General features: G+C 42.3%; 1 protein-coding gene and 1 long non-coding RNA gene across 4 annotated transcripts in view; both read left to right on the top strand.

Annotated features, from left to right (window-relative positions):
• The window catches only part of LOC138663337 (oocyte zinc finger protein XlCOF8.4-like), a 41,476-nt gene that overhangs the window by 17,596 nt on the left and 1,339 nt on the right, over positions 1 to 22,541 (top strand). The gene's annotated exons all lie outside the window — the stretch shown is intronic.
• On the top strand, positions 840 to 3,028 carry LOC138663340 (uncharacterized). Of its 2 annotated transcripts, XR_011318166.1 has the most exons (4): positions 840 to 944; positions 1,503 to 1,726; positions 2,005 to 2,110; positions 2,246 to 3,028. It is a non-coding gene; the product is annotated as an uncharacterized lncRNA (long non-coding RNA). The 2 variants fall into 2 exon arrangements; XR_011318165.1 differs by having other exon boundaries at positions 2,005 to 2,868.

The following is a 22,541-nucleotide window of genomic DNA, read 5'->3' as shown; positions in this document are numbered from 1 at the left end:
ACTGCCTATTTAGGATGTTCTTAAACATTTCCCATTTATTATCTGTATTCTCATTTCTGAGGATATTGTCCCAGTCTACCAGATTAAGGGCATCTCTAAGCTGTTCAAACTTTGCCTTCCTAAAGTTGAATGTTTTTGTGACTCCCTGACAAGTCCCCCTAGTGAAAGACAGGTGAAACTGTACAATATTGTGGTCGCTATTTCCTAGATGCCCGACCACCTGCAGATTTGTTATTCTGTCAGGTCTATTAGATAGTATTAGGTCTAAAAGTGCTGCTCCTCTGGTTGGATTCTGCACCAATTGTGAAAGATAATTTTTCTTGGTTGTTAGCAGAAACCTGTTGCCTTTATGGGTTTCACAGGTTTCTGTTTCCCAGTTAATATCCGGGTAGTTAAAGTCCCCCATAACCAGGACCTCATTATGGGTTGCAGCTTCATCTATCTGCTTTAGAAGTAGACTTTCCATGGTTTCTGTTATATTTGGGGGTTTGTAACAGACCCCAATGAGAATTTTGTTACCATTTTTCCCTCCATGAATTTCAACCCATATGGACTCGACATCCTCATTCCCTTCGCTAATATCCTCCCTTAAAGTGGACTTTAGACAAGACTTTACATAGAGACAAACCCCTCCTCCTCTCCGATTTTTACGATCCTTTCTAAACAGACTGTAACCCTGTAAGTTAACTGCCCAGTCATAGCTTTCATCTAACCATGTCTCGGTTATTCCCACTATGTCAAAGTTACCTGTAGATATTTCTGCTTCTAGTTCTTCCATCTTGTTTGTCAGGCTTCTGGCGTTTGCGAGAATTTAATATTTTTTAACATTTATTTAATGTTAAAAATTTTTTTTTTACATTTTACATACACAATAGGTTGTGGCACACGGAGGACACAAAAGAAAGAAGGTCCCTAGCCGTCTGTCGTCGCCACAACTGCCAGTGGTAAATATAAAATTAGAAATATTCTATCCAATATTTATCAACAATCTATCTATTCACTTTCTATCTACTATACCTATAAACTATCTATCAACTATCTATCGCTCCATCTATTTGTCTATCTATATCTATGTATCTATCTATCTATATCTATGTATCTATTTATCTATCTATATCTATGTATCTATTTATCTATCAATATCTATGTATCTATATATCTATCTATATCTATTTATATTTATGTATCTATCAATCTATCTATATCTATCCATCTATATTTATGTATCTATCTATGTATCTATCTATATCTATGTATCTATATATCTATATCTATGTATGTATCTATCTATCTATATCTATGTATCTATATATCTATCTATATCTATCTATCTATATCTATGTATCTATATATCTATCTATATCTATCTATCTATGTATCTATCTATCTATATCTATGTATCTATCTATTGCTATATCTATGTATCTATCTATCTCTGTATATATGAATATGGCCATCCAGTGAAATTGACACTATCAACATAACTTTTTGTGTTTACATAGTCCAAGTCAGCGGCCAAAAAAAAAAGGATTGTCGTTGACGAAGAGCCATTGACTATCCACAACGAGACACTGATCAACCTTGTGGAAGCCAACCCCTCCATATGGGACCAGAGCGACAGCTCCCACCATGACATCGTGAAGAACCGGAAGTTGTGGGATCAAATAATCTGTCACTTTGATCCCCGATACATGGAGAAGTCGACAACCTCAAAGAAAAAAAATTGGTAAATATTGGTGACGTAACATCGGAAAATGTTAACCAAAAAAAAAAAAAAAAAATTCTATCCTATCAACCTATCCACTTGTTGTCTATCTCTCAATTATCAACTATCTGTACACTATATATCTATCTATCTATACACTATTTCTAAACTATTTCTTATCTATCTACTATTTATATGTCAACTATCCTAGCAAACTATGAAAAATGTTTCCTATATCTTAAAACTATCTATCTACTATTTTTATATATATATATATTTTTTTTTTTTTAAATTTAAAGCCGATGCTGTCCATACCCGTTGGAAGTCCATCCGCGATCGCTTTGTCCGTGACTACCGGAACAGTCAGAATGCACCAAGCGGATTCAGTGGTAAACGGGTGACCCCGTATGTGCATTACGACCAACTGCTCTTTCTTCAAAAAACATTGTCTCAGCGCTCGGAAGTACAAATAGGTCTGTGTGCGAGACAAAATTGTTTAAAGGAAACTAATTTACTTTTTTTTTTTTTTTTGGGTTACAGCACGATATGCAGTACCGCTGCTCCTAGACCGACAGAGGAACTGGAGCCTTCTCCAGTGGAACCAACGCAACCTGAAGATGTGTCTGGCATCAGCGAGCCACGATCTGCGGATAGAAGCACTGTTGCTGCAGGTGTGAGTGCCCGGTTGCAATCACAGCGTGGACACAAGCGAGCATCACAAAAAAATGAAGCTGATGCAATTATCGTGGATGGACTCCAATGGGTAGAGGACATGTGTCGCAGTGAGCTCAAAGACCTGAGGCGAGAAATTACCGAGCTGCAAGCACGCGAGTCTGTATACTCTGCTAATGAGTGGAAGCTACTTTTCTTATCCTATGTGCCTGTAGCACAAAATATCCCGGCACATAGAAACCTTATGTTTAGACAAAGACTGAACGAGCTTCTAGAGGAATTTGTGGGCCCCCAGGAACCCGCTCCATCAGGAACAAGAAGAATGGACATGCCGGCCGACAACCCTCAATATAGAGGCCGGGGTGAAACGAGCGTGGAACCTCATAGACAATGTAGCAGTCCATCATATAGTTGGGCAGACAATACTCCCGTGCAGTACCAAAGTCTTTAGTACCGTTCACTGTCCCCAGCCAGGTGCAATTACCGCGTTGCAAGTTTTCTTTTTTTTTTTTTTGTTATGTTTTTTGTTGTGAATTTCTATTTTCCTTTTTTTTCATCCCTATGGGATATCATATGTTAAACCTGTGTACCAACAGTTTGTTGGAAAAATCCATAAACATTTAGTAAACTGTTTCAAATTTAAGATTCTTGTATGACTTTAACTTTTAACACAACATAACTTTTTACACAACATAAGGTAACTTTTTACACGACATCAGGTTAAACAACTTTTTACACGACATAAGGTAACTTTTTACACTACGTAACTTTTTACACGACATCAGGTTAAACAACATAACTTTTTACACGACATCAGGAAGACTTTACAATATTTTCATACGTATCTGTCTTGCCATGGAACATGGCCTTCATGTGTGAAATAATGTGCAAATTGATCACGAATCCTCATTATTTGTGCTGTTGACCGAACTGCATTCGATTCAATGCTACTGAGGTTCGACTCGCAATCATCGGGGTCTACCACCTGGGGTTCATGTCTCGCCACAAAATTATGCAGACAGATGCACGCCTTCACAACACGGTCCACATTTTCTGGTTGCAGTTGCATGCAGGTTAGTAAAATCCGCCATTTTAATGTCAAAATCCCAAAGGCACACTCCACATAACGTCTAGCCCGGCTCAAGCGATAATTAAAAATGCGCCTGCTGGAGTCTAGACTACGGCTTGAGTAGGGCTTGAGGAGATTTTGTCCTAGTTGGAAGGCCTCGTCACCAACTAAAACATAGGGCAAACTTGGGCCTTCGGTCCCCGGAAGAGGTCGTGATGAGGGTATGTTTAAACGTTGGCTGTACAAACATCGGCCCATGTTGGAGTCTCTGAATACTCTGGAATCGTTAGTCCGGCCATAAGCACCAATATCCACAGCAACAAAACGGTACCTGGCATCCGCAATCGCCATCAATACTATAGAAAAGTATTTCTTATAGTTATAGTAGAGGGAACCACTATGCGCAGGTTTCTGAATCCGAATGTGCTTTCCGTCCACGGCACCAATACAATTGGGGAAATTAGCCACATCCTCAAACTGTTGGGAAATCGCTAGCCACATTTCTGATGTTGGTGTTGGTAGCACAAGTGGTTGCAAGTTGTTCCAAATGGCATCACAAGTTTCCCGAACCAGTTGACAAATTGTTGACTTCCCAAGTCTAAACTGATAATGCAGTGACGCAAAAGTTTCTCCGGTAGCCAGATATCTGTCGACATTCAAAAACAAAAAGCAAAAAAATTAGGATTTTAATGATCATCTAATGGCTAGTTACAATAGAATATACAATTGCTAAATGAACATTAGGCCACACGATACCGAGATCTAGTCTTTGTCAGTAGAATGATAAAAAAAATGTATAATTACCTCACAGTCACTACTAAACGTTGCTCCGCACTGATGCTTTCACGAAAAGTGCTGCGATGATGATGTATCTCATCCTTCACATGCGAGAGCAGAACATCAAAGGTCTTAATGGACATCTTACATAGTTACATAGTTACATAGTTATTAAGGTTGAAGGAAGACTATATGTCCATCTAGTTCAACCCATAGCCTAACCTAACATGCCCTATGTAATCTGTAGATAGCGTTGGAATTTGAAGGGATGATCCCGAAGCTGCACATACAGGGTGTGAAAGGCACCATATGTACTCCGCAAGAAATTCACTTCGTGGATCCAATATCTCCTTTGCGAACTACGCTTTCTCTGCCGAAGTCGCAACCGCATCAAGCGAAATCTGACGAGCTCAGACACAAACATCTTGCTAGCAGAAGTTCACTCAATGCTTTCAAAATGGAGAATGAGTCTGTGCCCACACCCGACAATGACAAAAGGGGAAAAAAAAAAAAAAAAACAACTTTATTGACAGTGACAAACGCAGACAAACGGATACTTCGTAAACGGACATCAAAATGAAAAAACGCGATCACATGCGTTAACGCTAGCGTTACCGTGACGACGAATTTCACATATTTTTGCTCCTTTTCTGTACATGCGTTTAACGCATCCGTTTAACGCCATGTACTTGACGCAATGCGAACCTAGCCTTAGAAAAAGGGTTAGCAACAAGTACCCTTAAGCCCTTTACCCCCAAGGGTGGTTTGCACGTTAATGACCGGGCCAATTTTTACAATTCTGACCACTGTCCCTTTATCAGGTTATAACTCTGGAACGCTTCAACGGATTGTACTTCATGGTAGTGGTAAAATTTCTTTGATATTACCTGCGTTTATTTGTGAAAAAAACAGAAATTTGGCGAAAATTTTGAAAATTTCACAATTTTCCAACTTTGAATTTTTATGCAATTAAATCACAGAGATGTCACACATAATACTTAATAAGTAACATTTCCTACATGTCTACTTTACATCAGCACAATTTTGGAACCAAAATTTTTTTTTTTGTTAGAATGTTACAAGGGTTAAAAGTTGACCAGCAATTTCTCATTTTTACAACACCATTTTTTTTTAGGGACCACATCTCATTTGAAGTCATTTTGAGGGGTCTATATGATAGAAAATACCCAAGTGTGACACCATTCTAAAAACTGCACCCCTCAAGGTGCTCAAAACCACATTCAAGAAGTTTATTAACCCTTCTGGTGCTTCACAGGAATTTTTGGAATGTTTAAATAAAAATGAACATTTAACTTTTTTTTCACAAAAAATTTACTTCAGACCCAATTTGTTTTATTTTACCAAGGGTAACAGGAGAAAATGGACCCCAAAAGTTGTTGTACAATTTGTCCTGAGTACACCGATACCCCATATGTGGGGGTAAACCACTGTATGGGTGCATGACAGAGCTCGGAAGCGAAGGAGCGCCATTTGACTTTTCAATGCAAAATTGACTGGAATTGAGATGGGACACCATGTTGCGTTTGGAGAGGCCCTGATGTGCCTAAACATTGAAACCCCCCACAAGTGGCACCATTTTGGAAAGTAGACCCCCTAAGGAACTACTTATCTAGAGGTGTGGTGAGAACTTTGATCCACCAAGTGCTTCACAGAAGTTTATAATGCAGAACCGTAAAAATAAAAAATCATATTTTTTCACAAAAATTATCTTTTCGCCCCCAATTTTTTATTTTCCCAAGAGTAAGAAGAAATTGGACCCCAAAAGTTGTACAATTTGTCCTGAGTACGCTGATACCCCATATGTCGGGGTAAACCACTGTTTGGGTGGATGGGAGAGCTCGGAAGGGAAGGAGCGCCGTTTGACTTTTCAATGGAAAATTGGCAGGAATTGAGATGGGACGCCATGTTGCGTTTGGAGAGCCACTGATGTGCCTAAACAGTAGAAACCCCCCACAAGTGACACAATTTTGGAAAGTAGACCCCCTAAGGAACTTATCTAGATGTGTGGTGAGCGCTTTGACCCACCAAGGGCTTCACAGAAGTTTATAATGCAGATTTTTTCCCACAAAAATTATTTTTTAGCCCAGTTTTGTATTTTCCCGAGGGGAACAGGAGAAATTGGACCTCAAAATTTGTTGTTCAATTTGTCCTGAGTGCGCTGATACCCCATATGTGGGGGGGAACCACTGTTTGGGCGCATAGAAGGGCTCGGAAGGGAAGGAGCGCCATTTGGAATGCAGACTTAGATGGAATGGTCTGCAGGCATCACATTGCGTTTGCAGAGCCCCTAATGTACCTAAACAGTAGAAACCTTCCACAAGTGACCCCATATTGGAAACTAGACCCTCCAAGGAACTTATCTAGATGTGTTGTGAGAACTTTGAGCCCCCAAGTGTTTCACTACAGTTTATAACGCAGAGCCTTGAAAATAAAAAATCTTTTTTTCCCACAAAAATTATTTTTTAGCCCCCAGTTTTGTATTTTCCCAAGGGTAACAGGAGAAATTGGACCCCAAAAGTTGTTGTCCAATTTGTCCTGAGTACGCTGATACCCCATATGTTGGGGTAAACCCCTGTTTGGGCACACGGGAGAGCTCGGAAGGGAAGGAGCACTGTTTTACTTTTTCAACGCAGAATTGGCTGGAATTGAAATCGGACGCCATGTCGCATTTGGAGAGCCCCAGATGTGCCTAAACAGTGGAAACCCCCCAAATTATAACTGAAACCCTAATCCAAACACACCCCTAACCCTAATCCCAACAGTAACCCTAACCACACCTCTAACCCTGACACACCCCTAATCCCAACCCTATTCCCAACCGTAAATGTAATCTAAACCCTAACCGTAACTTTAGCCCCAACCCTAACTGTAGCCCTAGCCCTAGCCCTAACCCTAGCCCTAACCCTAGCTCTAGCCCTAACCCTAGCACTAACCCTAGCCCTAACCCTAACCGGAAAATGGAAATAAATAAATTTTTTTAATTTTTCCCTAACTAAGGGGGTAATGAAGGGGGGTTTGATTTACTTTTATAGCGGGTTTTATAGCGGATTTTTATGATTGGCAGCCGTCACACACTGAAAGACGCTTTTTATTGCAAAAAATATTTTTTGCGTTACCACATTTTGAGACCTATAATTTTTCCATATTTTGGTCCACAGAGTCATGTGAGGTCTTGTTTTTTGCGGGACGAGTTGACGTTTTTATTGGTAACATTTTCGGGCACGTGACATTTTTTGATCGCTTTTTATTCCGATTTTTGTGAGGCAGAATGACCAAAAACCAGCTATTCATGAATTTCTTTTGGGGGAGGCGTTTATACCGTTCCGCGTTTGGTAAAATTGATGAAGCAGTTTTATTCTTCGGGTCAGTACGATTACAGCGATACCTCATTTATATCATTTTTTTATGTTTTGGCGCTTTTATACGATAAAAACTATTTTATAGAAAAAATAATAATTTTTGCATCGCTTTATTCTCAGGACTATAACTTTTTTTTATTTTTTTGCTGATGATGCTGTATGGTGGCTCGTTTCTTGCGGGACAAGATGACGTTTTCAGCGGTACCATGGTTATTTATATCCGTCTTTTTGATCGCGTGTTATTCCACTTTTTGTTTGGTGGTATGATAATAAAGCGTTTTTAGCCTCGTTTTTTTTTTTTTCTTACGGTGTTTACTGAAGGGGTTAACTAGTGGGACAGTTTTATAGGTCGGGCCGTTACGGACGCGGCGATACTAAATATGTGTACTTTTATTGTTTTTTTTTTTTTATTATTTAGATAAAGAAATGGATTTATTTGAATAATATTTGTTTTTTTTTTCATTATTTGGGAATATTTTTTTTTTTTTACACATGTGGAAATTTTTTTTTTTTACTTCTTTACTTTGTCCCAGGGGGGGACATCAGAGATCGGTGATCTGACAGTTTGCACAGCACTCTGTCAGATCACCGATCTGAGAGCAGTGCAGGCTGCTTCACAGTGCCTGCTCTGAGCAGGCTCTGTGAAGCCACCTCCCTCCCTGCAGGACCCGGATGCCGCGGCCATCTTGGATCCGGGCCTGCAAGGAGAAGGAGGAGGTAAGAGACCCTCGCAGCAACGCGATCACATCGCGTTGCTGCGGGGGGCTCAGGGAAGCCCGCAGGGAGCCTCCTCCCTGCGGGAAGCTTCCCTATACCGCCGGCACATCGCGATCATGTTTGATCGCGGTGTGCCGGGGGTTAATGTGCCGGGAGCGGTCCGTGACCGCTCCTGGCACATAGTGCCGGATGTCAGCTGCAATAGGCAGCTGACACCCGGCCGCGATCGGCCGCGCTCCCCCCGTGAGCGCGGCCGATCGCGCTGGACGTACTATCCCGTCGGTGGTCATAGGGGCCCACCCCACCTTGACGGGATAGTACGTCCAATGTCAGAAAGGGGTTAAGGTTCAAATTGCAGCATTAGGTGCCTTATACAACTGTGACCTAGCATGGAATCACTTCATAAAAAGGTTTGTAAAAGCCTCAATTAGGTCTAAACCAGTCATGCACCACACTTCGCCTCCCTGGGACCTAAACCTGGTACTTTCTGCACTCACGAAAGCGCCTTTTGAACCCTTATCTCAAGCTTCCTTAAAGATAATCTCCCTGAAAACCTCTCTCCTGGTAGCATTAACCTCAGGCTGCAGAATTAGTGACTTGCAGGCTCTCTCAGCTTACCCGCCTCTAACCCAGATACTAGAGGATAGAGAAGTCCTTAGGACTGACCCGTCTTACCGGCCCAAGGTAGCATCACGTTTTCATAGAGCTCAGCAAATATCCTTACCATCGTTTTGCCCAAATCCCAAAAACGAAAAACACATCCTACACACACTAGATCTTAAGAGATGCTTGACACAATACATAACAGCCGCAAGGGAGTGTAGGAAAGGCAGGTCTCTGTTTGTTTTCAGGGTCCAAATAAAGGGCACAAAGCGTCAAAAGCAACATTGGTGAGATGGGTAAGGGAGGCCATCACTCTAGCATGCGCCTCGTCCAATGAAGTCGCTCCAGAAGGGATTAAAGCTCATTCAACCAGATCGGTGTCAACCTCTTGGGCAGAACGGGCAGGAGCATCGATTGACCAGATATGTAGAGCAGGCACTTGGTCTTCTCCCTCTACATTTTTCAAACACTACCAACTGGACCTATCCTGCTCTTCAGACCTAACCTTTGGTAGGAGGGTTCTGGAGGCAGTAATCCCACCCTGATATACATTCTATGAAATTCTCTCCGTGGTGCCGTCATGGGGGTAAGAGAATATCGTAGTTACTCACCGATAAAGGTATTTCTCTGATCCCATGACGGCACCAGTATATTCCCTCCCTTTCACGTGTGGGTGTGCACACTACTAATGTTTAGTCATGAGGTGTCGCAAAAAAAAAAAGGAAAAAATGTAATTATTTTGTTGTTTAATAACCATTTAAGTTACAGCTAAAGTCCTGTCAAGGCTCTATAAACCAAACTGAGGTGGAAGAGAGGTCCCGTCTTTTTAACCTGTGGGTTTCCTGTCCCTGAGGGTGGATCACTCTCTCTCCGTGGTGCCGTCATGGGATCAGAGAAATACCGTTATCGGTGAGTAGCTACGGTATTTCGGATTATAAGACACACCATATACCCTACTGGCCCGGTGGAGCAGGATCGCTGCTGGAGGAGGCAAGAGTGGAGCGTTGCTGCAGGCTGGGGTGAGGGAGATTTCCTATGTGCGCCTCTGTGGGTAAAAATGACTGTGGTGCAAGCCCCCCCCCCCCCCCAGTACATCCATTAATGCGATGTGGTTGCCTGTGGGGGAAAATGGCCGCCGGGGGCAGAGCATGTACAGATTGAGCACTACCGCTGTGTGAGAACTTTCCCATGCAGCGGTGCCGTAAGATAGAGCACCGGAGTTGATCAGCTGATGAACTCCAGGGAACTCTCACGGGGGCTCAGTGATACACAGCGGGAGCGATTATCTCCTGTTAGTATACCGCTGGAGGCCGGATAGAGTGGTCACATCTCCCGATGTGACTGTTCTACACGTGAGATCGCCGTGGGACACTCTGTTAAATGGACTACGGCGGACAGGGAGTATTTGTTGGTTTATTATTTTTGATAGCAGGAGATGCGGGTGTCGGGATTAGGGGTTCGGTGTATGTATTTTGGATGTGAATATGTAAATGTTTTGATCTACAATTTGATCTACAGGCGTCGGATGATGAGACTATTCTTCCATCATCGGCTCATGCTGCCTCTGTTATATGTGACAAAAGATGTAGCCGGATGAGAGTAGTAGTCCCATCAGATGACGCCTGAGTTCACACGTCACATGGGTACACACACACACAGACACACACATATTCTCCACCCACACACACAGACACGCACACAAGCTCCGTCCACACACTCTTTCTCCTTCTGACATAGTAACATAGTTAGCAAGGCCGAAAAAAGACATTTGTCCACGTAGTTCAGCCTATATTCCGTCAGAATAAATCCCCAGATCTACGTTCTTCTAAAGAACCTAATAACTGTAAGATACAATATTGTTACCCTCCAGGAAGACATCCAGGCCTCTCTTAAACCCCTCAACTGAGTTTGCCATCACCACCTCCTCAGGCAAGGAATTCCAGATTCTCACTGCCCTAACAGTAAAGAATCCTCTTCTATGTTGGTGGAAAAACCTCTCCTCCAGACGCAGAGACTGCCCCCTTGTGACCGTCACCTTCCTTGGCATAAACTGATCCTCGGAGAGATATTTGTATTGTCCCCTTACAGTGGGTATGAAAAGTATTCAGACCACTTAACATTTTTCACTCTTTGTGTCATAGAAGCCATTTGGTAAATTCCAAAAAGTTATTTTTTTTCTCATTAATGTACACACTGCACCCCATCTTGACTGAAAAAAAACAGAAATGTGGAAATTTTTGCATATTAATTAAAAAAGAAAATCTGAAATATCACATGGTCATAAACATTCAGACCCTTTGCTCAGACACTCATATTTAAGTCAGATGCTGTCCATTTCTTGTGATCCTCCTGGAGATGGTTCTACTCCTTCATTGGAGTCCAGCTGTGTTTAATTAAACTGATAGGACTTGATTTCGAAAGGCACACACCTGTCGATACAAGTCCTCATAGCTCACAGTGCATGTCAGACCAAATGAGAATCATGAGGTCAAAGGAACTGGCCAAGGAGCTCAAAGAAAGAATTGTGGCAAGGCACAGATCTGGCCAACGTTAAAAAAGAATTTCTGCAGTACTCAAGGTTCCTAAGAGCACAGTGGCTTTCATAGTCCTTAAATGGAAGAAGTTTGGGACCATCAGATGTCTTCCCCGACCTAGCCGTCCAGCCAAACTGAGCAATCGTGGGAGAAGAGCCTTTCTGAGAGAGATAAAGAGGAACCACAAGATCACTGTGGCTTAGCTCCAGAGATGCAGTAGGGAGATGGGAGAAAGTTACACAAAGTCAACTATCACTGCAGCCCTCCACCAATCGGGCCTTTATGGCAGAGTGGCCCGACGGAAGCCTCTCCTCAGTTCAAGACATATGAAAGCTTGCATAGAGTTTGCTAAAAAACACATGAAGGACTCCCTGACTATGAGAAATAAGATTCTTTGGTCTGATGAGATGAAGATAGACCTTTCTGGAGAAAACCAGGCACTGCTTATCATCTGCCCAATGTGCAATCCCAACAGTGGAGCATCATGCTATGGGGATGTTTTTCAGTTGCAAGGACAGGATGACTGCCATTGAAGGAAACATAAATGCGGTAAAGTATAGAGATATCTTGGATGAAAACCTTTTCCCTTGTTCTCTGGACCTCAGACGTGGCTGAAGGTCCACCTTCCAACAAGACAATGGCCCTAAGCACACAGCTAAAATAACAAAGGAGTGGCTTCAGAACAACTCTGTGACCATTCTTGACTGGCCCAGCCAGAGCCATGACGTAAACCCCAATTGAGCATCTCTGGAGGGACCTGAAAATAGCTGTCCACCAATGTTCACCATCCAACCTGACGGAACTGGAAGGATCTGCAAGGAAGAATGGCAGAGGATCCCCAAATTCAGGTGTGAAAAACTTGCATCATTCCCAAGATGACTCATGGCTGCACTAGCTCAAAAAGGTGCTTCTACTCAATACTGAGCAAAGGTTCTGAATACTTATGACCATGTGATATTTCAGTTTTTGTTTTTTAATACATTTTCAAAAATTTCTACATGTTTTTTTTTTCAGCTAACATGGGGTGCAGAGTGTACATTAATGAGAAAAAAAATAACTTTTTTAATTTACCAGATGGCTGCAATGAAACAAAGAGTGGAAAATTTAAAGGAGTCCGAATACTTTCCGTACCCACTGTATATCCTTATACATGGCTGTTAGATCGCCAATCAGTCTTCTTTTTTCTAGACTAAATAATCCTAATTTTGATAATCTCTCTGGGTATTGTAGTTCCCCCATCATTAATTTTGTTGCCCTCCTTTGTACTCGCTCTAGTTCCATTATATCCTTCCTGAGCACCGGCGCCCAAAACTGTACGCAGTACTCATGTGCAGTCTAACCAGGGATTTGTACAGTGGCAGTATAATGCCCTCATCATGTGTATCAGACGTCTTTTAAAGGGAACCTGTCACTGCCCTCAGGCATTTGAAACTAAAAGAGCCACCTTGTGCAGCACAAATGCTGCATTCTGACAAGGTGGCTCTTTTAGTTTTGATGCCTGCACACGCTGAAATAATCACTTATAAAATGTGCCCCCTCTTACCCTGAAATGTTCCTGGAGACAGACGCAGCACAGCCGTCACTCGGGCCTGTGCGCGCCGGGCACCGCCTCCTCAGCACTGTTTTCAAATGAGCCGGCGCCTGCGCTCTTTTCTCATGCCTTGGGCATGCGCAGTGAGCGCTGTCCGTCCTCTGTCCTCATTTGCAGTCTGGCTGACTGCACCTGTGCGGCCGCCCTGCCAGACATCCCGCCCCGTAGTGTCTTCTGATTTATTCACACTGCGATGTGTCTTCTGATTTATTTGCTGCCAATTTGACTGACTCAATGGAAGTCAATGGGTGCAGAAAAGCTGCAGATCCGCAAAAAGAATTGACATGCTGCAGAAAATAAAAGGGTGCAAATAAGCATGGAAATTTCTGGATCATGTGCACAACACTTCAGGAATGTAATTGATTAACATTGCTTACGTAATCCATTTCGTTTTTGGAGCATTTCAGCGCGGAAAAAAAACGCAGAAACTCTACAAATCCGCATCGTGTGTACATAGCCTAATAAATAGTTATCATGTGATATAAAATATTGTCCCTTACGATAGTTTACAGTAGATTGCCAAGAGCCACAGAGCCTCAGACTCAAATTACCTCAGAGAGGTTTCACCATTAGTTACTCAATTTTTTTTATACCTAAGAAGGCTATTCATCTTGGTTAGATGTGTTATTGTCTATAGTAAAAGTTTTGCCCATCACTCTTTAACTTCTTTAACCCCTCTACATCTGGACTTGCACAGAGACCTCTAGGTTGGACCATGGTGTTACTTGCTTTTCTGTAGTGTAAGATAGTAAGAAGAATAGTATGGTAGTCAGGTCACGACCATGAAGTCAGAGAAAATACAAAATCAAAAGACACAAGAATAGTCAGTAAACGGGCCGGGGTCATAGCAGGAAACAAATACACCGTGTACCAAATTATTACGCAAATTATATTTTTCTCTGATTTTCCTAAATGGTCGGTGCAAAGACAGTCCGTCTAAGAAAAGTCATCACTCTTTAGATTATACAACAAATTTTATTGAAGAAACCTCCCAATGATAACAGTAAAATCTCCAAAATGAATAAAAACTAAAAATGCACTGTTCCAAATTATTAGGCACAGTAGAATTTCTATACATTTTATATGTTTTAAAGAACTGAAAATTCTCATTTGTGGAATTTGCAGCATTAGGAGGTCACATTCACTGAACAAAAAAGCTATTTAACTCCATAACATCCTAACAGGTCAAGTTACATGTTAACATAGGACCCCTTCTTTGACATCACCTTCACAATTCTTGCATCCATTGAACTTGTGAGTTTTTGGAGAGTTTCTACTTGTACGTCTTTGCATGAAGTTAGAATAGTCTCCCAGAGCTGCTGTTTTGATTTGAACTGCCTCCCAACTTCATAGATCTTTTGCTTGATGATACTCCAAAGGTTCTCTATGGGGATGAGATCAGGGGAAGATGTTGGCCGCACCATAAGTTTATCTCCTTTTATGCCCATAGCAGCCAATGACTCAGAGGTATCCTTTGCAGCATGAGATGGTGCATTGTCCTACATGAAGATGATTTTGCTCCTGAAGGCACGTTTCTGCTTCTTATACCATGGAAGAAAGTTGTCAGTCAAAAACTCTATATACTTTGCAGAGGTCATTTTCACACCTTCAGGAACCTTAAAGGGCCCTACCAGCTGTTTCCCCATGATTCCGGCCAAAAACATGACTCCTCCACTTCCTTGCTGATGTCACAGCCTTTTTGGGACATGGTAGCCATCCACCAGCCATCCACTACTACATCTATCTGGACCATCCAGGATTGCTTGACACTCATCAGTAAACAAGACTGTTTGAAAATTAGTCTTCATGTATGTCTGGGCCCACTGCAGCCGTTTCTGCTTGTGAACACTCTTTAGGGGTGGCCGAATCGTAGTTTTATGCACCACAGCAAGCCTTTGAAGGATCCTACACCTTGAGGTTTGAGGGACTCCAGAGGCACCAGCAGATTCAAATATCTGTTTGCTGCTTAGTAATGGTATTTTGGCAGCTGCTCTCTTAATTCAATGAATTTGTCTGCAGAAACCTTCCTCATTATACCTTTATCTGCATGAAATCTGTGCTCTTTCGGTCTCAAATCTCTTCACAGTATGATGATCACTCTTAAGTTTTTGTGAAATATCTAATGTTTTCATACCTTGTCCAAGGCATTGCACTATTTGATGCTTTTCGGCAGCAGAGAGATCCTTTTTCCTTCCCATATTAAGGTACCTTCACACTGAACGATATCGCTAGCGATCCGTGATGTTGCAGCGTCCTGGCTAGCAATTTCGTTCAGTTTGACAGGCAGCAGCGATCAGGATCCTGCTGTGCTGTCGTTGGTCGGAGCTAGAATGCCAGAACTTTCTTTCGTCGCTGGATCTCCCGTAGACATCGCTGAATCGGCGTGTGTGACGCCGATTCAGCGATGTCTTCGCTGGTAACCAGGGTAAACATCGGGTTACTAAGCGCAGGGCCGCGCTTAGTAACCCGATGTTTACCCTGGTTACCAGCGTAAAAGTAAAAAAAACAAACAGTACATACTTACCTTCCACTGTCTGTCCCTGGCGCTGTGCTTTCCTGCACTGGCTGTGAGCGCCAGCCAGCTGGAAAGCACAGCGGTGACGTCACCGCTGTGCTTTTCGGCTGGCCGGCGCTCACAGCCAGTGCAGGAAAGCACCGCGCCGGGGACAGACAGCGGAAGGTAAGTATGTACTGTTTGTTTTTTTTACTTTTACGCTGGTAACCAGGGTAAACATCGGGTTACTAAGTGCGGCCCTGTGCTTAGTAACCCGATGTTTACCCTGGTTACCAGCATCGTTGGTCGCTGGAGAGCTGTCTGTGTGACAGCTCTCCAGCGACCAAACAGCGACGCTGCAGCAATCCGGATCGTTGTCCTGATCGCTGCAGCGTCGTTTAGTGTGAAGGTACCTTTACTTGAAAACTGTGGCCTGCTTAATAATGTCATCATTTTTAAGTAGTTTTCCTTTAATTAGAGTCACCTGGAAAACTAATTATCACATGTGTTTAAGATTGATTTCAGTGATCCATTGAGCCCTGAGACACAATACCATCCTTGAGTTTATTTGAAAAACAAAACAATTAAATCTTTATGACACTTAATGCCAATTTGCATAATAATTTGGAACACGGTGTAAACAAGTCAGGAGCTGAACACAGAGGACTGAACCAGAGAACAAGGCTGTATCTGGCAGTTTCTGGCAATATGTTTCGGGCTTTAGTAGTTAGTTTGGTACTTTCCAATTGGGTGAAGCAGGGAAGAGATTACTTCAGCTGAATAACACACACTCATAGTGCCAGACTGGATGGTACTACGTGTCCCAGGTACCCTAACCTTAGTGGCTGGACAGAATCGGTGCTACTCATAGCTTCTGGTTCTGATATCTCCTCCATTACCAGCGCCGCCTGCAGAATGAATAAGGCAGCGCCTGTTGACAGAAACAGACATCTTAATAGCAGGTTCCAGAGGAGATAGGACACACCATTTGCTCTAAAATGACAATGTCAGAAAGCCAGAGCAGTAAAAATCCTCCAAAAGTGACTAAATTTTGGACAGTGTAACCCTAAATGAATTGGTCTATAGGAGTAGTAACCATTTTGAGTCCACAGGCACTTCCAGGTGATTAGCACTCGATGGATGTTAGAGAGTAAAAATTGCAAATACAGTTAGGTCCATATATATTTGGACAGAGACAATATTTTTCTAATTTTGGTTATAGACATTACCACGATGAAGTTTAAACAAAACAATTCAGATGCAGTTGAAGTTCAGATTTTCAGCTTTCATTTGAGGGTATTAACATTAAAATTGGATGAAGGGTTTAGGAGTTTCAGGTCCTTAACATGTGCCACCCTGTTTTTAACCCCTCTGTGACCTTAGACGTACTATCCCGTCGAGGTGCCCTGGGCTTATCTGACCCTGGACGGGATAGTACGTCATAGCCGATCGGCTGCGCTCACGGGGGGAGCGCGGCCGATCGCGGCCGGGTGTCAGCTGCTTATCGCAGCTGACATCCGGCACTATGTGCCAGGAGCGGTCACGGACCGCCCCCGGCACATTAACCCCTGGCACACCGCGATCAAAGATGATCGCGATGTGCCGGCGGTGCAGGGAAGCACCGCGCAGGGAGGGGGCTCCCTGCGGGCTTCCCTGAGACCCCCGGAGCAACGCGATGTGATCGCGTTGCTGCGAGGGTCTCACCTCCCTCCCTGCTCCCTCCAGCCCCGGATCCAAGATGGCCGCGGATCCGGGTCCTGCAGGGAGGGAGGTGGCTTCACAGAGCCTGCTCAGAGCAGGCACTGTGAAGCCTGCAGCGCTGCATATCAGATCAGTGATCCGACAGAGTGCTGTGCAAACTGTCAGATCACTGATCTGTGATGTCCCCCCCTGGGACAAAGTAAAAAAGTAAAAAAAAAAATTTTCCAAATGTGTGAAAAAAATAAAAAAAAATATTCCAAAATAATGAAAAAAAAATATATATATTATTCCCATAAATACATTTCTTCATCTAAATAAAAAAAAAAACCAATAAAAGTACACATATTTAGTATCGCCGCGTCCGTAACGACCCGACCTATAAAACTGTCCCACTAGTTAACCCCTTCAGTAAACACCGTAAGAAAAAAAAAAAAAACGAGGCAAAAAACGCTTTATCATACCGCCGAACAAAAAGTGGAATAACACGCGATCAAAAGGACAGATATAAATAACCATGGTACCGATGAAAGCGTCATATTGTCCCGCAAAAAACGAGCCGCCATACAGCATCATCAGCAAAAAAATAAAAAAGTTATAGTCCTGAGAATAAAGCGATGCAAAAATAATTATTTTTTCTGTAAAATAGTTTTTATCGTATAAAAGCGCCAAACCATAAAAAAATCATATAAATGAGGTATCGCTGTAATCGTACTGACCCGAAGAATAAAACTGATTTATCAATTTTACCAAACGCGGAACGGTATAAACGCCTCCCCCAATAGAAATTCATGAATAGCTGGCTTTTGGTCATTCTTCCTCACAAAAATCGGAATAAAAAGCGATCAAAAAATGTCACGTGCCCAAAAATGTTTTCAATAAAAACGTCAACTCGTCCCGCAAAAAACAAGATCTCACATGACTCTGTGGACTCAAATATGGAAAAATTATAGCTCTCAAAATGTGGTAACGCAAAAAATATTTTTTGCAATAAAAAGGGTCTTTCAGTGTGTGACGGCTGCCAATCATAAAAATCCGCTAAAAAACTCGCTATAAAAGTAAATCAAACCCCCCTTCATCACCCGCTTAGTTAGGGAAAAATAAAAAAAAATGTATTTATTTCCATTTTCCCATTAGGGTTAGGGCTAGGGCTAGGGCTAGGGTTAGGGCTAGAGTTAGGGTTAGGGCTAGGGTTAGGGTTGGGGCTACAGTTAGGGTTGGGGCTAAAGTTAGGGTTAGGGTTTGGATTACATTTACAGTTGGGAATAGGGTTGGGATTAGGGTTAGGGGTGTGTCAGGGTTAGAGGTGTGGTTAGGGTTACCGTTGGAATTAGGGTTAGGGGTGTGTTTAGATTAGGGTTTCAGTTATAATTGGGGGGTTTCCACTGTTTCGGCACATCAGGGGCTCTCCAAACACGACATGGCGTCCGATCTCAATTCCAGCCAATTCTGCGTTGAAAAAGTAAAACAGTGCTCCTTCCCTTCCGAGCTCTCCTGTGTGCCCAAACAGGGGTTTACCCTCACATATGGGGTATCAGCATACTCAGGACAAATTGGACAACAACTTTTGTGGACCAATTTCTCCTGTTACCCTTGGGAAAATACAAAACTGGGGGCTAAAAAATAATTTTTGTGGGAAAACAAAAAGATTTTTTATTTTCACGGCTCTGCGTTATAAACTGTAGTGAAACACTTGGGGGTTCAAAGTTCTCACAACACATCTAGATAAGTTCATTGAGGGGTCTAGTTTCCAATATGGGGTCACTTGTGGGGGGTTTCTACTGTTTAGGTACATTAGGGGCTCTGCAAACGCAATGTGACGCCTGCAGACCAATCCATCTAAGTCTGCATTCCAAATGATGCTCCTTCCCTTCCGAGCCCTCCCATGCGCCCAAACGGTGGTTCCCCCCCACATATTGGGTATCAGCGTACTCAGGACAAATTGGACAACAACATTTAGGGTCCAATTTCTCCTGCTAACCTTGGAAAAATACAAAACTGGGGGCTAAAATATAATTTTTGTGGAAAAAAAATATTTTTTATTTGCATGGCTCTGCATTATAAACTGTAGTGAAATACTTGGGGGTTCAAAGCTCTCACAACACATCAAGATGAGTTCCTCAGGGGGTCTACTTTCCAAAATGGTGTCACTTGTGGGGGGTTTCTACTGTTTAGGTACATTAGGGGCTCTGCAAACGCAATGTGACGCCTGCAGACCATTCCATCTAAGTCTGCATTCCAAATGGCGCTCCTTCCCTTCCGAGCCCTCCCATGCGCCCAAACGGTGGTTCCCCCCCACATATGGGGTATCAACGTACTCAGGACAAATTGGACAACAACTTTTGGGGTCCAATTTCTCCTGTTACCCTAGGGAAAATACAAAACTGGGGGCTAAAAAATAATTTTTGTGGGAAAAAAATTTTGTTTTATTTTTATGGCTCTGCATTATAAACTTCTGTGAAGCCCTTGGTGGGTCAAAGTGCTCACCACACATCCAGATAAGTTCCTTAGGGGGTCTACTTTCCAAAATGGTGTCACTTGTGGGGGGTTTCAATGTTTAGGCACATCAGTGGCTCTCCAAACGCAACATGGCGTCCCATCTCAATTCCTGTCAATTTTGCATTGAAAAGTCAAACGGCGCTCCTTCCCTTCCGAGCTCTCCCATGCGCCCAAACAGTGGTTTACTGCCACATATGGGGTATCAGCGTACTCAGGACAAATTGGACAACAACTTTTGGGGTCCATTTTCTCCTGTTACCCTTGGTAAAATAAAACAAATTGGAGCTGAAGTAAATTTTTTGTGTAAAAAAGTTAAATGTTCATTTTTATTTAAACATTCCAAAAATTCCTATTAAACACCTGAAGGGTTAATAAACTTCTTGAATGTGGTTTTGAGCACCTTGAGGGGTGCAGTTTTTAGAATGGTGTCACACTTGGGCATTTTCTATCATATAGACCCCTCAAAATGACTTCAAATGAGACGTGGTCCCTAAAAAAAAATGGTGTTGTAAAAATGAGAAATTGCTGGTCAACTTTTAACCCTTATAACTCCCTAACAAAAAAAAAATTGGTTCCAAAATTATGCTGATGTAAAGGAGACATGTGGGAAATGTTACTTATTAAGTATTTTGTGTGACATATCTCTGTGATTTAATTGCATAAAAATTCAAAGTTTGAAAATTGCGAAATTTTCAAAATTTTCGCCAAATTTCCGTTTTTTTCACAAATAAACGCAGGTACTATCAAAGAAATTTTACCACTATCATGAAGTACAATATGTCACGAGAAAACAATGTCAGAATCACCGGGATCCGTTGAAGCGTTTCGGAGTTATAACCTCATAAAGGGACAGTGGTCAGAATTGTAAAAATTGGCCTGGTCATTGACGTGCAAACCACCCTTGGGGGTAAAGGGGTTAAAGGGACCAAAAGTAATTGGACAATTGACTCCAAGGCTATTTCATGGACAGGGGTGGGCAATCCCTTTGTTATGTCATTCTCAATAAAGCAGATAAAAGGCCTGGAGTTGATTTCAGGAGTGGTGCTTGCATTTGGAAGGGTTTGCTCTGAAGTAAACATGCGGTCAAAGGAGCTCTCCATGCAGGTGAAACAAGCCATCTTTAAGCTGCGAAAACAGAAAAAACCCATCCGAGAAATTGCTACAGTATTAGGAGTGGCAAAATCTACAGTTTGGTACATCCTGAGAAAGAAAGAAAGCACTGGTGAACTCATCAATGCAAAAAGACCTGGGCGCCCATGGAAGACAACAGTGGTGGATGATCGCAGAATAATCTCCATGGTGAAGAGAAACCCTTTCACAACAGCCAACCAAGTAAACAACCCTCTCCAGGAGGTCGGCGTATCAATATCCAAATCTACCATAAAGAGAAGACTGCATGAAAGTAAATACAGAGGGTTCACTGCACGGTGCAAGCCACTCATAAGCATCAAGAATAAAAAGGCTAGACTGGACTTTGCTAAAAAACATCTAAAAAAGCCAGCACAGTTCTGGAAGAACATTCTTTGGACAGATGAAACCAAGATCAACCTCTACCAGAATGATGGAAAGAGAAAAGTATGGCGAAGGCATGGTACAGCTCATGATCCAAAGGAAACCACATCATCTGTAAAACACAGCGGAGGCAGTATGATGGCTTGGACATGCATGGCTGCCAGTGGCACTGGGTCACTAGTGTTTATTGATGGCGTGACACAGGACAGAAGCAGCTGAATGAATTCTGAGGTATTCAGAGACATACTGTGTGCTCAGATCCAGCCAAATGCAGCAAAACTGATTGGTCATCGTTTCATACTACAGATGGACAATGACCCAAGACATAAAGCCAAAGCAACCCAGAAGTTTATTAAAGCAAAGAAGTGGAATACTCTTGAATGGCCAAGTCAGTCACCTGATCTCAACCCAATTGAGCATGCATTTCACTTGTTAAAGACTAAACTTCAGACTGAAAGGCCCACAAACAAACAGCAACTGAAAACCTCCGCAGTGAAGGCCTGTCAGAGCATCAAAAAGGAGGAAACACAGCATCTGGTGATGTCCATGAGTTCAAGACTTCAGGCAGTCATTGTCAACAAAGGGTTTTCAATCAACTACTAAAAATGAACATTTTATATAAAATTATTGAATCTGTCCAATTACTTTGGGTCCCTTTAAAAACAGGGTGGCACATGTTAAGGAGCTGAAACTCCTAAACCCTTCATCCAATTTTAATGTGGATACCCTCAAATGAAAGCTGAAAGTCTGAACTTCAACTGCATCTGAATTGTTTTGTTTAAAATTAATTGTGGTAATGTCTATAACCAAAATTAGAAAAATGTTGTCTCTGTCCAAATATATATGGACCTAACTGTATGCAATTTTATTACTCGGCACGTAGTGCCCAGATTGTGCTTCAGGACACACACCGTAAATTAAGTGGGTTCTTGTCACTGCAGCAATGCCAAATACATAGATGCTAAATATGGTTTGTGTCCACTACAAGGCTCAAAAGTGAGGAGGAAATCTGACTTTGGGAGAGCGTATATTGCTGGATTGGTTTATGGAAGCAATGTTTCTTTTCAAGAGCCTTTGAGCCACTAAATAATGTGGAAACCTCTTTTTTTTCCATTGACAAGTGATGGACCTGAGTGGGGACTTTTATTTTGTAAGATGAGTGGAATTTTGGTACTTTTTTCACCTTCATAACATTTTTGTGGCTTTTTATTCCATATTTGTCAACAGCAGGAAAGTATTTGGCACCACTGCGTCGCCTTTACCTCAAAGAGATGAAATGAGGTTACCTAC

The sequence above is a fragment of the Ranitomeya imitator genome, chromosome 2, assembly GCF_032444005.1.
Source record: "Ranitomeya imitator isolate aRanImi1 chromosome 2, aRanImi1.pri, whole genome shotgun sequence".
Taxonomy (NCBI): Eukaryota; Metazoa; Chordata; class Amphibia; order Anura; family Dendrobatidae; genus Ranitomeya; species Ranitomeya imitator.
This window is presented reverse-complemented; position numbering and strand designations above follow the sequence as displayed.